Source organism: Panulirus ornatus, chromosome 32, assembly GCF_036320965.1.
Source record: "Panulirus ornatus isolate Po-2019 chromosome 32, ASM3632096v1, whole genome shotgun sequence".
Lineage (NCBI taxonomy): Eukaryota > Metazoa > Arthropoda > Malacostraca > Decapoda > Palinuridae > Panulirus > Panulirus ornatus.
This window is the reverse complement of record NC_092255.1, coordinates 8,946,833-8,965,770: the sequence shown is the minus strand read 5'-3', so window position 1 is coordinate 8,965,770 and position 18,938 is coordinate 8,946,833. Positions and strand designations below refer to the sequence as shown.

The window sequence follows — 18,938 nt, the reverse complement described above, 5'->3', positions numbered from 1 at the left end:
CTCTCAACCACGCTCTTTTTATTTCCACACATCTCTCTTACCCTTACGTTACTTACTCGATCAAACCACCTCACACCACACATTGTCCTCAAACATCTCATTTCCAGCACATCCATCCTCCTGCGCACAACTCTATCCATAGCCCACGCCTCGCAACCATACAACATTGTTGGAACTACTATTCCTTCAAACATACCCATTTTTGCTTTCCGGGATAATGTTCTCGACTTCCACACATTTTTCAAGGCTCCCAAAATTTTCGCCCCCTCCCCCACCCTATGATCCACTTCCGCTTCCATGGTTCCATCCGCTGACAGATCCACTCCCAGATATCTAAAACACTTCACTTCCTCCAGTTTTTCACCATTCAAACTCACCTCCCAATTGACTTGACCCTCAGCCCTACTGTACCTAATAACCTTGCTCTTATTCACATTTACTCTTAACTTTCTTCTTCCACACACTTTACCAAACTCCGTCACCAGCTTCTGCAGTTTCTCACATGAATCCGCCACCAGCGCTGTATCATCAGCGAACAACAACTGACTCACTTCCCAAGCTCTCTCATCCCCAACAGACTTCATACTTGCCCCTCTTTCCAAGACTCTTGCATTTACCTCCCTAACAACCCCATCCATAAACAAATTAAACAACCATGGAGACATGGTTTAAAAAGAGGGACATGCAGTGGGCATTAGTAGGTTATGTTATAATTGATAGGTATGCAACAAAGAGATTTTTGGATGCAAATGTAATGAAAATGGCAGCTGGTGTGATGTCTGATCACTTCTTGGTGGAAGCAAGGGTGAAAGTTTGTAGAAGCCTTAGGAAAAAAGGAATCTTTTTTATATGAGTGGGAAGAGGGTGATGATATTGAAGGGATCTTTGAAAAAAGACTTGGGTGAGGAGATACCAGGAGAATTTGGGTGAAGAATGACAGAAGGTGGGAGTAACTGATAATAGGGATGTGGGTGAGGAATGGTTGGTACTTAAAAAGCAGTGCTTATATGTGCGAAAGAAATGCGCATCGCATATTAGGTGGAATATGGGAGTGTGAAAAAGGGTAAACAAGTGTGGAATGAGGAAGCAAAGTTATTTATGAAAGAAAAAAGAGAGGTGCATGAGCATTATCTACAAGGAAGGAGTGTGAGTGTCTGAAAGATGTACAAGAGGAAGTGGGAGGAAAACTGAAAAAAAAACGGGAAAACAAGAGTTGGGGGGAGAGAGCATCAGCAAACCTCTAGAGGAGTAGCACAAGGAAAAAAAGTAACCAATGGGAGCATCAGTGGAGGAAGCAGATGAGGAAATGGTAACAAGCAAGGAAGAGGCAAAGATGAGATACATATAGTGAGTATTTTGAAGGGTTGTTGAATGTGTTAGATATGGGTATTTGGGATATGGAGATATGCAAGGCAAGAGGGTCATGGAAAGTGCTTTAAGAGATGGTGAATGCTATGCATAAGACGTGTGGCAAAGCAACTAGAGTGAATGGAAGTGCAGTTGAATTTTTCATGAATGGGTTTAGCTGTACTGCTGATTGGATACTTAGGATTTCCAGTGCATGTATGGTTCAAGAAGTGGAGCATGAGGACTGACAGAATGGATGTATAGTGCCACTGTACAATTGCAAAGTGGTAAGTTATATGGGAGAGCGGTGACAGAGGGTGGTGGTATGCACAGAGCATCATATTCAGGAGGAACACCATGGTTTCACAATGGTGGATGTGCAAATGAGATGTTTGCCTTGAAGAATTTGTGAAAAAGACTTAGAAAAACTGAAAGATTTACTTGGCATCTATGGACCTAGAGAAAGTGTATGATAGGTTTATGAGATGCTTTATGGAAGATATTACAAATTATTGTGTGGAAGGAAAGATACAAAAAGCAAAGGAGTTTTCATCGAGGGAGTAAGCTGTGAGTGCAAGTTAATGAGGAGGGTAAGTGGTTCCATGTAAAGAAGGTCTGCCACAGGAATATGTGATGTCACCATGGCTGTTTATCCTTTTTATAGATGGGGTAGTGAAGGAGGCGAATAAGAGGGTCTTTGAGAGAGGGGGCAGTCAGTTACGCACGGAGACAGTGAGAGGAGGTATGTCTGTTGCTGTCTGTAAATGCCAGATTTGAGTGAGAACTGCAGGAGGTGGTTTCAGTGAGTGTGCGTGCGTGCGTGTGTGTGTGCGAGCGTGCGCAAGAGGATAACTTAGAGAAAGTGGAATACTTGCTTTAGGTAACTGAGAGTGGACATAGCAGCAGGTGAAACATGCAAATTGAAATGAGCTATAGGAAGGGTCAAGGGGTAAAGGTTCTGAGCACACTGAGGACTGTGTGGAAGAAGTTACTATCTGTGAAAACAGAGATGTATTTTTGTTGGTAAAACCTGGAAGTCCTGACAATGTTGTATGAATGAAAAGCATGGGCCCTGTGTAAAAGGTAAGAAAGATTTTGTTGTTGCTGTTGTTGTAAATGAAATGTTTGAGTACAAAATGTAATGTAAGGAGGCTTATCAAAAATGAATTGGCAGGGTAAGAGAAAGGTATGATAGTAAGAAGAGCATGTATGAAAGAGCTAAAGAGTGTGTACTAAAAAGGTCTGGACAAATGGAAAGAATGAATATGATCAGGCTGCCAGAGAATGTATACATAATATAAGAAGAGGAACAACGATTAGGCAAATGAGAAGGAGATACATGGATAGAGGGAAAGGTGCCTCAAAGTTTCAGGGCCTGAACATGCATGGAGGTGATAGGCATGCATGGGAAAAATCATATTGGATAATGTGGTTTAAAGGAGTCAACATGCTGACAGTAGGGTGAACTAGGGCATATCAAATGGTCTTGGAAAATCAATGAAAGGTCCATGGGACTCGGCTGTAAACAGCAAGGCTTTCGACTGGGGGCATTATATATATATTCATATTATTATTTTTCTTTATCATACTTTGTCGTTGTTTCCCACGTTAGCAAGGTAGTGCAAGGAAACAGATGAAAGAATGGCCCAACCCACCTACATGCACAGGTATATACATATTACATTATTACCATTTATTTACTTATTATACTTTGTTGCTGTCTCCCACACTGGCGAGGTAGCGCAAGGAAACAGATGAAACAATGGCCCAACCCACCCACATACACATGTATATGCATACACGTCCACACATGTACATATACATACATATAAATTTCAATGTGTACATATACATACATACAGAGACATATACATATATACACAAGTACATAATTCATACTTGCTCCCTTTATTCATTCCCGTCGCCACCCCACCACACATGAAAGAACACCCCCCTCCCCCCCTGCACACATGCAAGGTAGTGCTAGAAAAAGACAACAAAGGCCATATTCGTCCACATTCAGTCTCTAGCTGTCATGTATAATGCACGAAACCACATCTCCCTTTCCAAATCCAGGCCCAACAAAACTTTCCATGGTTTACCCCAGGCATTTCACATGCCCTGGTTCAATCCATTGAGAGCATATCGACCCCAGTATACAACATCGTTCCAATTCACTCTATTCCTTGCAAGCCTTTCACCCTCCAGCATGTTCAGGCCCGAATCACTCAAAATCTTTTTCACTCCACCTTTCAACCTCCAATTTGGTCTCCCACTTCTTGTTCACTCGACCTCTGACACATATATCCTCTTTGTCAATCTTTCCTCACTCATTCTCTCCATGTGCCCAAACCATTTCAATACACCCTCTTCTGCTCTCTCAACCACACTCTTTTTATTACCACTCATCTTTCCACACTCTTTTTATTACCACACATCTTTCTTACCCTTTCATTACTTAATCGATCAAACCACCTCACACCAAATATTGTCCTTAAACATCTCATTTCCAACACATCCACCCTCCTGCGCACAACCCTATCTATAGCCCATGCCTTGCAATCATATAACATTGTTGGAACCACTATTCCTTCAAACATACCCATTTTTGCTTTCCGAGATAATGTTCTTGCCTTCCACACATTCTTCAATGCTCCCAGAACCTTGACCACCTCTCCCACCCTATGACTCAATTCCGCTTCCTTGGTTCCATCCGCTGCCAAATCCATTCCCAGATATCTAAAACACTTCACTTCCTCCAGTTTTTCTCCATTCAAGCTTACCTCCCAATTGACTTGTCCCTCAACCCTAAGACCTAATAGCCTTGCTCTTATTCACATGTACTCTCAGTTTTCTTATTTCACACACTTTACCAAATTCAGTCACCAGCTTCTGCAGTTTCTCACCTGAATCACCCACCAGTTTATGGAAGAAGAAAGCTGAGAGTAAATATGAATAAGATCAAGGTTATTAGGTTGCAGGGTTGAGGGACAAGTCAATTGGGAGGTAAGTTTGAATGGAGAAAAACTGGAAGTGAATTGTTTTAGATATCTGGGAGTGGATTTGGCAGCGGATGGAACCATGGAAGCTTAAGTGAGTCACAGGGTGGGGGAAGGGGTGAAGGTTCTGGGAGCGTTGAAGAATGTGTGGGAAGGCAAGAAATTTATCTTGGAAAGCATAAATGGGTATGTTTGAAGGAATCGTGGTTCAAACAATGTTATATGGCTGTGAGGTGTGGGTTATAGATAGGGTTGTGCGGACGAGGGTGGATGTGTTGGAAATGAGATGCTTGAGGACAATATGTGGTGTGAGGTGGTTTGATCAAGTAAGTAATAAAAGGGTAAGAGAGATGTATGGTAACTAAAAGAGTGTGGTTTAGAGAGCAGTAAAGGGTGTAATGAAATAGTTTGGTCACATGGAGAGAATGAGTGAGGAAAGATTGACAAAGAGGATATATGTGTCATTGGTGGAGGGAACGAGGAGAAGTGGGAGACCGAATTGGAGGTGGAAGGATAGAGTGAAAAAGATTTTCAGCAATCGGTGCCTGAACATGCAGGAAGGTGAAAGGCATGCAAGGAATAAAGTGAAATGGAACGATGTGTACACCAGGGTCGACGTGCTGTCAATGGATTGAACCAGGGCATGTGAAGGGTCTAGGGCACACCATGGAAAGTTTTGTGGGGCCTGGATGTGGAAAGGGAGCTGTGGTTTCGAAGCATTATAAATGACAGCTATAGAGTGAGTGTGAACGAACGTGGCCTTTGTTGCCTTTTCCTAGCCCTACCTCATGCGCGTGCGGGGGGAGGGAGCTGTCATTTCATGTGTGGCAGCATGGCGACAGGAATGAATTATGTATATTTGTATATATGTATAAGTCTGTGTAGTTATACATAAGTATACATCGAAATGTATAGGTATGTATACGTGCGTGTGTGGACACGTACGTATATACATGTGTATGTGGGTGGGTTGGGCCATTGTTTCGTCTGTTTCCTTGTGCTACCTCGCTAACACGGAAGACAGCAACAAAGTATAATGAAAATGGTGGGATGGAGACGTAAGATTATTAGTGAAAGAGAAGAGAAAGGCATTTGGATGATTTTTTCAGGGAAATAAAGCAAATAACTGGGAGATGTATAAAAGAAGGAGGCAGGAGTTCAAGAGAAAGGAGCAAGAGGTAAAAAAGAGGGCAAATGAGAGTTGGGGTGAGAGAGTATCATTAAATTTCAGGGAGAATAAAAAGATGTTTTGGAAGGAGGTAAATAAAGTGCGTAAGACAAGGGAACAAATGGGAACTTCAGTGAAGGGGGCTAATGGGGAGGAGATAATAAGTAGTGGTGATGTAAGATGGAGATGGAGTGAGTATTTTGAAGTTTTGTTGAATGTGTTTGATGATAGAGTGGCAGATATAGGGTGTTTTGGTCGAGGTGGTGTGCAAAGTGAAAGGGTTATGGAGAATGATTTGGTAAACAGAAAAGAGGTAGTAAAAGCTTTGCAGAAGATGAAAGCCGGTAAGGCAGCGGATTTGAATGGTATTGCAGTGGAATTTATTAAGAAGGGGGTGACTATACTGTTGAATGGTTGGTAAGGTTACTTAATGTATGTATGACTCATGGTGAAGCACCTGAGGACTGGCAGAATGCTTGCATAGTGCCATTGTACAAAGGCAAAGGGGATAAAAGTGCGTGCTCAAATTACAGAGGTATAAGTTTGTTGAGTACTCCTGGGAAATTATATGGGAGGGTATTGACTAAATGGGTGAAGGCATGTACAGAGCATCAGATTGGGGAAGAGCAGTGTGGTTTTAGAAGTGGTAGAGGATGTGTGGATCAGGTGTTTGCTTTCAAAAATGTATGTGAGAAATACTTAGAAAAGCAAATGGATTTGTATGTAGCATTTATGGATCTGGAGAAGGCATATGATGGAGCTGATAGAGATGCTCTGTGGAAAGTATTAAGAATATATGGTGTGGGAGGTAAGTTGTTAGAAGCAGTGAAAAGTTTTTATCGAGGATGTAAGGCATGTGTACGTGTAGGAAGAGAGGAAAGTGATGGGTTCTCAGTGAATGATGGTTTGCGGCAGGGGTGCATGATGTCTCCATGGTTGTTTAATTTGTTTATGGATGGGGTTGTTAGGGAGGTGAATGCAAGAGTTTTGGAAAAAGGGGCAAGTATGCAGTCTGTTGTGGATGAGAGAGCTTGAGAAGTGAGTCAGTTGTTGTTCGCTGATGATACAGTGCTGGTGGCTGATTTGGGTGAGAAACTGCAGAAGCTGGTGACTGAGTTTGGTAAAGTGTGTGAAATAAGAAAGCTGAGAGTAAATGTGAATAAGAGCAAGGTTATTAGGTACAGTAGGGTTGAGGGACAAGTCAATTGGGAGGTAAGTTTGAATGGAGAAAAACTGGAGGAAGTGAAGTGTTTTAGATATCTGGGAGTGGATTTGGCAGGGGATGAAACCATGGAAGCGGAAGTGAATTATAGGGTGGTGGAAGTGGTGAAAGTCCTGGGAGCGTTGAAAAATGTGTGGAAGTCGAGAACGTTATCATGGAAAGCAAAAATGGGTATGTCTGAAGGAATGGTGGTTCCAACAATGTTATATGGTTGCGAGGCGTGGGCTATTGATAGAGTTGTGTGGAGGAGGGTGGATGTGCTGGAAATGAGATGTCTGAGGACAATATGTGGTGTGAGGTGATTTGGTTGAGTAAGTAGTGAAAGGGTAAGAGAGATGTGTCGTAATAAAAAGAGTGTGGTTGAGAGAGCAGAAGATGGTGTTTTGAAATGGTTTGGTTACATGGAGAGAATGAGTGAGGAAAGATTGACAAAGAAGATATATGTGTCAGGGGTGGAAGGAATGAAGAGAAGTGGGAGACCAAATTGGAGGTGGAAAGATGCAGTGAAAAAGGTTTTGAGTGATCGGGGCCTGAACATGAAAGAGGGTGAAAGGAGTGCAAGGAATAGAGTGAATTGGAATGATGTGGTATACCAGGGTCGACATGCTTGAGCCAGGGCATGTGAAGTGTCTGAGGTAAACCATGGAAAGTTTTGTGGGGCCTAGATGTGGAAAGGGAGCTTTGGTTTCGGTGCATATTAAATGACAGCTAGAGACTGGGTGTGAACGAATGTGGCCTTTGTTGTCTTCTCCTAGCACTCTACCTTGCGCACATGCAGGGGGAGGGGGTTGTCATTATACATATATATATCTTTTTTACTTAACTGGTGTCCCGCATCAGCAAAGTAATGCAAGGAAACAGACGAAGAATGGCCCAACCACTCATATACACATATATATACATAAACACCCATGCATCCACATATAAATACATATACATATCAACGTATACATACATATACATACACAGACACATACATATATACACGTGTATATTTTCATATTTGCTGCCTTCATCCATTCCAATCGCTACCCTGCCACACAGGAAATAGCCCCTACCATTACAGGAAAGTAGCGCCACGAATAGACAAAAAAAAGGCCAGATTCGCTCACACTAAATTTCTAGTTGTCATGTGTAATGCACCAAAACCACAGCTCCCTTTCCACATCCAGGCCTCACACACCTTTCCATGGTTTACACCAGACACTTCACATGCCCTGGTTCAGTTCACTGACAGCATGTCGACCCTGGTACACCTTATCATTCCAATTCAATCTATTCCTTGCAAGCTTTTCACCCTCCTGTATGTTCAGGCCATAATCACTCAAAATGTTTTTCACTCCATCCTTCCACCTCCAATGTGGTCCCCCACTTCTCCTTGTTCCCTCCACCTCTGACACATATATCCTCTTTGTCAATCTTTCCTCACTCATTCTCTGTATGTGTCCAGACCATTTCAGCACACCCTCTTCTGCTCTCTCAACCACACTCTTTGTATTACCACACATCTCTCTCACCCTTTCATTAATTTTTCGATCAAACCACCTCACATCATATATTGTCCTCAAACATTTCATTTACAACACATCCACCCTCCTCTATACAACCCTATCTATAGCCCATGCCTTGCAACCATATTGTTGGAACCACTATTCCTTCAAACATAAGCATTTTTCTCTTAGAGGTAACATTCCATCTTTCCATAAATTCTTCAATGCTCCCAGAACCTTCAACCCCTCCCCTAACCCTGTGACTCACTTCCACTTCCATGGTTCCATTTGCTGCTAAGTCTACTCCTAGATATCTAAAACACTTCATTTCCTCCAATTTTTCTCCATTCAAACTTACATTCCAATTTACTTGTCCCTCAACCTTACTGAACCTAATTACCTTACTCTTATTCACATTTACTCTCAACTTTCTCCTTTCACATACTTTTCCAAACTCAATCACCAACTTCTGGAGTTTCTCACTTGAATCAGCAACCAGTGCTGTATCATTGGCAAACAACAACCAACTCACTTCCCAGGCCCTCTCATCCACAAGAGACTGCATACTTGCCCCTCACTCCAAAACTTTTGCATTTACCTCCCTAACCACCCTATCCATAAACAGATTAAACAACCAAAGATATATCACACACTCCGGCTGCAGCCAAACTTTCACTGGAAACCAGTCACTCTCCTCTCTTCCTACTTGTAAACATGCCTTACATCCTTGATAAAAACTTTTCACTGCTTCTAGTAACTTACCTCCCACACATATACTCTTAAGACCTTCCACAAAGCATCTCTATCAACCTTATCATATGGCTTTTCCAGATCCATAAATGCTACATGCAAATCCATTTGTTTTTCTAAATATTTCTCACAAATTCTTCAAAGCAAGCACCTGATCCACACATCCTCTACCCCTTCTGAAACCTTACTTCTCCTTCCCAATCTGATTCTCTGTACATGCCTTCACCCTCTTAGTCAATACCCTCCCATACAATTCTCCAGGAACATTAAACAAAATTATGCCTCTGTAGTTAGAACACTCACCTTTATCCCCTTTGCTTTTGTACAATGGCACTATACACGCATTCCACCAATCCTCAGGCACTTCACCATGATCCATACATACATACACTGAATATCCTTACCAACTAATCAACAACACAGTCATCCCCTTTCTGAATAAATTCAACTGCAATACCATCCAAACCCACTGCCTTGCTTGACTTCATCTTCCACAAGGCTTTCACCACCTCTTCCCTTTTAACCAAATCATTCTCCTGGGCCCTTTCACTTTGCACACCATCCTGACCAAAACACGTTACATCTGCATTGTATCATCAAACACATTCAACAAACCTCCAAAACACTCACTCCATCTCCTTTTCACTTCATCGCTACCTGTTATCACTTCCCCCTAACCCAATTCACTGGTGTTCCCATTTGTTCTCTTGTCTTTCGCACATTATTTACCTCCTTCCAAAACACATTTTTATCCACCCAAAAGCTTAATGATACTCTCTTACCACAACTCTCATCTGTCCTCTTTTTCTTGACCTCCTGCTGCTTTCTTTTATACATCTCCCAGCACTCCTTCCTTGTAAGTACCATCCAAATGCCTCTCTTTTCTCTTTCACTAAACTTCTCTCCACCACTAACTACCCGTTCTAATCTGCTCTACTCCCACCAGTTGCTCATGCCACATGCATCTTTTGCAGATGCCATCACTGCTTCCCTAAATACATCCCATTCCTTACCCACTCCCCTCACATCACCTGCTCTCGCCTTCTACCATTCTACATGCAATCTCTCCAGGTACTTCCTCACAAAAGTCTCCTTTCCAAGCTCACTTACTCTCATCACCCTCTTCTCTCCAACATTCCCTTTTCTTTTTTGAAAACCTCTACAAATCTTTACGTTCCCCTCTACAAGATATTGATCAGACTTCCCTCCAGCTGCCCTTCTCAGCACATTAACATCCAAAAGTCTCACTTTTACACAAATATCAATCAACATGTACTCCAATAATGCCCCTTGACCATCTCTCCTACTCACATACGTATACTTTTTAAACCAGGTATTCCCAATCACCAGTCCACAAATCCACAAGCTCTTCACCATTTCCATTCACAACACTGAATACCCCAATCACCAGTCTTTTTTCAGGACACAAATCCACAAGCTCTTTACCATTTCCATTCACAACACTGAATACCCCAATCACCAGCCTTTTTTCAGCACACAAATCCATAAGCTCTTCACCATTTCCATTCACAACACTGAATACCCTATGTACACCAATTATACCCTCAAGTGCCACATTTCTCATCTTCACATTTAAATCATCAATCACTAATACCTGATCTTGTGCACCAAAGCTGCTGAAACACTAACTCAGCTGCTCCCACAACACTTGCCTCTGATGATCTTTCTTCTCATGACCTGGTGCATAAGCACCAATAATCGCACATATCTCTCCATCCTCTTTCAGTTTTACCCACATCAATATAGAATTTACTTTCTTTGTTACAGTTATCTCCAATCTTTACCAATAATTTATTGTTTCAGTTATCCATCATATTTTCAGCTTTCTAAAGGAATGATATGTTCAGTTTTCTAAGGTACATTATATTCTTTTGAAGAATCTTATTATCGTATTTTACAATATGATATCTTTTTTATTAGATTGTAAGTAAATCAATAGCTAATACTTTTACCATAATTACAAATCATGGAAGAACAAAGAATATGTAAGAGACAAAATAAAATAATTGGAAGCACTTGCATACAAGAATAGAAAAAGTATCGGAATATTTACAAGCTGTTCTCCCTCTCTCCCTCTGAAATGGCTCTCGAGTGAGATGCGGTACAATGCCATTGGGTAAAATGTATAAAGTTAATCTGTACACATCTCAGTTACTTCAGACTTATGTTACAAACTGAGACCAGTATATTTGCCTAAGATGTGTAAAGTAAAATAAAGTAGAGGGAGATCAGTGTATTGAGTAAATTGTATTTTTATGTTCAGAGACAGCACATATTTATTTTTGCTACTGTACATATATCTTTATAACTTTTTAGTACTGTGTTTGGTATTTGACCAATGTGGGAACAACAAAGTGTTTATATATCAAGTGGCCATCAGCTGTCAGATGTTAACCAGATGGTAAGGGAATCTGTGTCTAGCGCAAACCTCTGTTAACAGAAGCCATTATTTCAGAGTTCTGTCTTAATGGGTCTACGAGCTGATTACACACCCTTTAAAGAAAGGGGTGAGGCACATAACATGGGGGCCTGTCTGGGATTTCAATATGTGAAACCTACTGTCCAGGAAGGATAATGTGAAACCAACCGTCCAGGATGTGAAATCATTTGTACTGTAATTCAAGTAGTACCAAAGTGTTGTAGGTTAGTACTCTACTGTGATCTCTTGTAATATATGGGGAATATTTTTCTAAACAAGTGTCCATACTTGTATATTCACTTTGTTTAAACATGGCAGATATAGTTAAGAAGTTTAGTGAAACTCAGGATATACATTTTCTGAACCAGTGCAGTAAAGATGAACTGAATCAGGTGGCAGCTAATTATGCAATTTCTCTGGGCACACGTCAAAAGTGATATGCAGAGAGAATTAATCAGTTGTTGTCCTTATCAATATTGAAGGAATCTAAGGATGTTGAAAATTGTGGTGATTATGAGGGACAGACAAGTGAAAAAGTGGCAATGGAGAGATTGAGGTTAGAATTTGAACTTAAGAAAATACAACCAGAGGCAGAAAAAGAGAGAATACAGATAGAAGTAGAAAAATAGAGAATACAGGCAGAAGAAAAAGAGAGAATATAGGCAGAAAAAGTGAGAATTCAGGCTGTTAAAGAGGTAAGACATAGGCAATTAGAAATAGAAAGAACAGGTACAAGAAGAAAAATTGGAGATAACAATGACAGAGTAAGTTAGTTACCTGAGTTTATATAAGCTGAGGACTTCATTACTCAATCTGAAAAACTTGCAACTATCAAAGAATGGGATGAAAATTATTGGTCTATGTTGGTGCTGAGTAAATTTAGGGGTAAGGCTAGACAGGCATATGCATGTCTTAGTGTAATGCAATCAGCAGATTATAAGGCTGTTAAGCAAGCAGTATCAAAAACTGTGGAATTGGATGCAGAAGCGTATGAGAGAAGGTTTAGTGACGTCAAGAAAATTAGTGAACGAATTCATCTTGAGATGACCAGAGAGTGTGGAATGACATTAGATAGGTGGTGTAAGTCTGAGGAAGTGGAAATAAAAGACGAACAGAGACAACTACTCCTGTTGGAACAGTTCAAAAGTGGTATACAACCTGAAATATATTATGAAATATGCAAGAGTAGAGTAAAAAATGTGATGGAGGCAGCCAGGATGGCTGACCAGTTAGAATTAGCTAACAGATATTGTAAGAAAGAAATAACAGGGAAACAAAGTATGATAAGACAGAGTAATAGGCAAAATTATGACAAACCTTATAAATAACTAAACTATTCAAATGTTAAATAGCCTAGTCAATATTATTTTGTGGAAGGTCCACCTACCTATGAGCCACATAATGCAGGGAATAGATTTCAAAGACAAACACAATACAGGTATATAAGACCTCAGTTTAGTCATAACCCTCATGTTAGTATACAGGAGAGACAATCAATGAAATGCTTGGGATGTGGAGAATTTGGTCATGCTAAATATCACTGTCTAAAATCCCCAAAGACTATATGATTAACTGTTGCTTGGGAACAGAAACAGGATATTAGTGAGGTAAGAGGTAATGAGTATAATGTGAATAAACCAAAATATGCAATTTATGAGCCATATATCACAGAAAGAAAGGCTGAAATAAAAGGTAGTCCTAAGAATAAAATCTTAATATTGACAGATACTGGAGCATCATAGTTTAATTCTGAAAGATGTATTAGAATGGACAAAGGAGTCTTATTCTAGGGAAAAAACAAATGTAAGTGGGTTATGGTTAGGCAAGCATATCCCATTGCATTATATAAATCTTGCGAGTGGATGTGTGAGTGGCAATGTAAAAGTTGGGACATGTGAGGAATTTCCTATGCCTGAAGTACACATGCTATTGGGGAATGATTTGACTGACAAATTAGTCCGAGAGCCTATTATGAGTAGTAATCCATTTGATGTAGAGACTATTGTAAAGGTGAACCATATGACAGATAGAAATGTAGAGAATCAGACTGATAGTAAGGTACAATGTAGTGAAATTGTTTATCCAACTTGTGTCATGACCAAGCAAGTCAATGTTAAAGAGAGGAGAAGTTAAATGTATTGATGTATTTCCAAATTTTGTTGAGGACAAGGAAGAGTTGACGAAGTTACAGAAGGGTGGTTAGAGTTTGAAAGAATGTTGGAGTGAAGTTGCTAGAAATGGGAGTGAGAGTGATGTGTCAGTTGGATTTTATGTAAAAAATGGTGTGGTACTGAGAAAGTGGAGGCCTGCTTATGTTCCATCATCTGATCACTAGGAGGTCAGAAAGCAGATTGTTGTTCCAAAGAATTATTGGGTAGATGCTATTGCTATATCTAATATTTCTTGTTTGTCTGGACATTTGGGAGTTAGGATGACAAATGACAGATTAACCAATTTTTATCGGCCAAATATGAAGGCTCAGATAGAGGTGTTTAAATATGTGTGGATGTAACCAAGATGAGAAAAAAGGAGACATAGGTAGTATGCTTGAGGAAAGGAACCTGGATGTTTTGGCTCTGAGTGATACGAAGCTTAAGGGTAAAGGGGAAGAGTGGTTTGGGAATGTCCTGGGAGTAAAGTAAGGGGTTAGTGAGAGGACAAGAGCAAGGGAAGGAGTAGCACTACTACTGAAACAGGAGTGGTGGGAGTATGTGATAGAGTGTAAGAAAGTAAACTCTAGATTGATATGGGTAAAACTGAAAGTGGATGGAGAGAGATGGGTGATTATTGGTGCATATGCACCTGAGCATGAGAAGAAAGATCATGAGAGGCAAGTGTTTTGGGAGCAGTTGAGTGAGTGTGTTAGTAGTTTTGATGCACAAGACCGGGTTGTAGTGATGGGTGATTTAAATTCAAAGGTGAGTAATGTGGCAGTTGGGGGAATAATTGGTGAACATGAGGTGCTCAGTGTTGTAAATGGAAAAGGTGGAGAGCTTGTAGATTTATGTGCTGAAAAAGAACTGGTGATTGGGAATACCTGGTTTAAAAAGAGAGATATACATAAAGCGATATTGGATTACGTATTAATTGATAGGCGTGCAAAAGAGAGACTTTTGGATGTTAATGTGCTGAGAGGTGCAACTGGAGGGATGTCTGATCATTATCTTGTGGAGGCGAAGGTGAAGATTTGTAGAGGTTTTCAGAAAAGAAGAGAGAATGTTGGGGTGAAGAGAGTGGTGAGAGTAAGTGAGCTTGGGAAGGAGACTTGTGTGAGGAAGTACCAGGAGAGACTGATCACAGAATGTAAAAAGGTGAGAACAAACGAAGCAAGGGGAGTGGGGAGGAATGGGATGTATTTAGGGAAGCAGTGATGGCTTGTGCAAAAGATGCTTGTGGTAGCTTGTGGCATGAGAAGCGTGGGAGGTGGGAAGATTAGAAAGGGTAGTGAGTGGTGGGATGAGGAAGTAAGATTATTACTGAAAGAGAAGAGAGAGGCATTTGGACAATTTTTGCAAGGAAATAATGCAAGTGACTGGAAGATATATAAAAGAAAGAGGCAGGAGGTCAAGGGAAAGGTGCAGAAGGCAAAAAAGAGGGCAAATGAGAGTTGGGGTGAGAAAGTACCAATAAATTTTAGGGAGAATGAAAAGATGTCTTGGAAGGAGGTAAATAAAGTGTGTAAGACAAGGGAACAAATGGGAACATCAGTGAAGGGGGCTAATGGGGAGGTGAAAACAAGTAGTGGTGATGTGAGATGGAGATGGAGCGAGTATTTTGAAGGTTTGTTGAATGTGTTTGATGATTTAGTGGCAGATATAGGGTGTTTTGGTCGAGGCGGTGTGCAAAAGAGAGGGTTAGGGAGAATGATTCGGTAAACAAAGAAGAGATAGTAAAAGCTCTGCGGAAGATGAAACCCGGTAAGGCAGCGGGTTTGGATGGTATTGCAGTGGAATTTATCAAAAAAAGGGGATGACTGTGTGGTTGACTGGTTGGTAAGGATATTTAATGTATGTATGACTCATGGTGAGGTGCCTGAGGATTGGCAGAATGCTTGCATAGTGCCATTGTACAAAGACAAAGGGGATAAAAGTGAGTGCTCAAATTACAGAGGTGTAAGTTTGTTGAGTATTCATGGAAAATTATATGGGAGGGTATTGATTGAGAGGGTGAGAGCATGTACAGAGCATCAGATTGGGGAAGAGCAGTGTGGTTTCAGAAGTGGTAAAGGATGTGTGGATCAGGTGTTTGCTTTCAAAAATGTATGTGAGAAATACTTAGAAAGGCAAATGGATTTGTATGAAGCATTTATGGATCTGGAGAAGGCATATGATAGAGTTGATAGAGATGCTCTGTGGAAGGTATTAAGAATATATGGTGTGGGAGGTAAGTTGTTAGAACCAGTGAAAAGTTTTTATCGAGGATGTAAGGCATGTGTACGTGTAGGAAGAGAGGAAAGAGACTGGTTCTCTGTGAATGTTGGTTTGCAGCAGGGGTGGGTGATGTCTCCATGGTTGTTTAATTTGTTCATGGATGGGGTTGTTAGGGAGGTGAATGCAAGAGTTTTGGAAAGAGGGGCAAGTATGCAGTCTGTTGTGGATGAGAGAGTTTGGGAAGTGAGTCAGTTGTTGTTCGCTGATGATACAGCGCTGGTGGCTGATTTGGGTGAGAAACTGCAGAAGCTGGTGACTGAGTTTGGCAAAGTGTGTGAAAGAAGAAAGCTGAGAGTAAATGTGAATAAGAGTAAGGTTATTAGGTACAGTAGGGTTGAGGGACAAGTCAATTGGGAGGTAAGTTTGAATGGTGAAAAACTGGAGGAAGTGAAGCGTTTTAGATATCTGGGAGTGGAGTTGGCAGCGGATGTAACCATGAAAGCGGAAGTGAATTGTAGGGTGAGGTAGGCGGCAAAAGTTCTGGGAGTATTGAAGAATGTGTGGAAGTCGAGAAGATTATCTTGGGAAGCAAAAATAGGTATGTTTGAAGGAACAGTGGTTCCAACAATGTTATATGGTTGCGAGGCGTGGGCTATAGAGTTGTGCAGAGGAGGGTGGATGTGCTGGAAATGAGATGTTTGAGGACAATATTTGGCGTGAGGTGGTTTGATCGAGTAAGTAATGAAAGGGTAACAGAGATGTGTGGTAATAAAAAGAGTGTGGTTGAGAGAGCAGAAGAGGGTGTTTTGAAATGGTTTGGTCACATGGAGAGAATGAGTGAGGAAAGATTGACAAAGAGGATATATGTATCAGAGGTGGAGGGAACAAGGAGAAGTGGGAGACCAAATTGGAGGTTGAAAGATGCAGTGAAAAAGATTTTGAGGGATCAGGGCCTGGACCTGCACAAGGTTTAAAGGTGTGCAAGGAATAGAGTGAATTGGAACGATGTGGTATACCGAGGTCGACGTGCTATCAATGGATTGAACCAGGGCATGTGAAGTGTCTGGGGTAAACCATGGAAAGTTTTGTGGGGCCTGGATGTGGAAAGAGAGCTGTGGTTTTGGTGCATTTTACATGACAGCTAGAGACTAAGTGAGAATGAATGGGGCCTTTTTTGTCTTTTCCTAGTGCTACCTCATGCACATGCGAGAGGAGGGGGTTTTCATTTCATGTGTGGCGGTGTGGCAACGGGAATGAATAAGGGCAGGCAGTATGAATTATGTATATGTGTATATATGTATATGTCTGTGTGTGTATATATATGTATACATTGAGATGTGTAAGTATGTATATGTGCATGTGTGGATGTGTATGTATATACATGTGTATGTGGGTGGGTTCGGCCATTCTTTCGTCTGTTTCCTTGCGCTACCAGACCATACAGCTAGCACCACTGCAGTCAATTCCTGCTTTCTGTAAACGTTTTAGCAAAATTGTAATAGACTGTGTAGGTCCTCTCCCAAAAACACATAAAGGAAATCAGTATTCATTGACAATAAAGTGTGCATCTACCAGATTTCCAGAACGGGTACCATTATGGGGCATACATTCTAAAATATTGTAAGAGAGTTAGTGAAATATTTCTCCAGGGTGGGTATGCCTGAAATTATACTCAGACCAGGGAAGTAATCTCACTTCAGGAATCTTCAAGAAAATATCAAAGGGGTTACAAATAACACATAAGATGTCAAGTGCTTACGACCCACAGAGCCAAGGAGTTGTGGAGAGATTCCATCAGACTTCGAAAAATACTGAGAGAGTATTGTGAGGAACTGTCAATAGACTACGATGAGGGTCTGCCTTTAGCATTGTTTGCGATTAGAGATGCAGTATACAAGTTTACAGGTTATAGTCCATTTGAATTAGTGTATGGACATGAAATAAGAGATCCATCGAGTATGTTGGAGAAGTGGATAGGGAAGGGTGATTCTCCTGGATTACTGAAGTATGGATCAGAATTTAAAAGCAAATTGTGTAGGGCTGGAGAGATTGCTGCAGAAAATTTGAGTGTCAAGAAGATATGAAAGTATGAATGACAAAAATTCTAGAAGAGAGTTCAAACCAGGTGATTGAGTGTTGGTATTATTGCCTCACACACATAATCCTCTGAGAGCAAGATTCTATGGTCCCTGGGTTACTGAGAAAAGAGTGGATGAATTGAAGTATATTAAGAATACTCCAGAAAGATGCAAGCCAAGCCATTTGTGTCACATAAACATGATAAAACCTTATCATTAAAGAAATTCTGCAAAGGATGATGATGTAATGAATGTTTATTGCACATGTGTTAAGTCTGATGATGTAGAGGAAATGGATGATGGTGAGAATGTCAAGTTGGGGAGATGCGAAGACAAACTGAAAAAAATTCATATGTGTTTGATAATTTGAAAAAGAAGCTTGATCATTTAGAAACTGAGAGAAGAAATGAGATCATAGAAATAATAAATGAGTTTAGGTTTTTGTTTTCTGATGTACTTAGGAGAACTGATGTATTACAGCATGATGTCAAAATTAACAATGCAACACCTATAAAGCAGCACCCATACAGAGTGAATCCTAAATTGAGAGATAACGAGAAAAAAAGTACAGTATACGCTTGACAATGATCTAATTGAAAAAAGTAATAGTCCTTGGAGTTCACCTTGTGTGTTAATAGCTAAACCTGATGGTATTTCCGATAGATTATGTACAGATTTCAGAGAGGTAAATAAGATCACTAAAGCTGACTCGTATCCTACTCCAAGAGTAGATGTTTGTCCTGATCTGATAGGAGATGCTAAATTTGTAACTAAGTTAGATTTACTGAAAAGGTATTGGGAAGTACCTTTGACTGAAATAGCAAAAAAAAATTTCTGCACTTGTGACTATGGATGGTTTGTATCAGTATAAAGTGTTGCCCTTTGGTATGAAAAACAGTGGTAGTACTTTCCAAGATTAGTAAATCAAGTACTGTGTGATGTTCAAGACTGCTCTGTATATACAGATGATATAGTTGTGTATTCAAAAACTTGGGAAGAACATTTGCATTTAAAGAGGGAGTTTTTTAACAGGTTGGACAAAGCAAATTTAACAGTAAAACTTGTAAAGAGTGA

At 40.5% G+C, this 18,938-nt stretch overlaps 1 protein-coding gene across 1 annotated transcript in view; it reads right to left on the bottom strand.

The window, feature by feature from the left end:
- LOC139759042 (ectonucleoside triphosphate diphosphohydrolase 3-like) overlaps positions 1-18,938 on the bottom strand; it is a 245,723-nt gene that overhangs the window by 155,456 nt on the left and 71,329 nt on the right. The window lies entirely within an intron of this gene.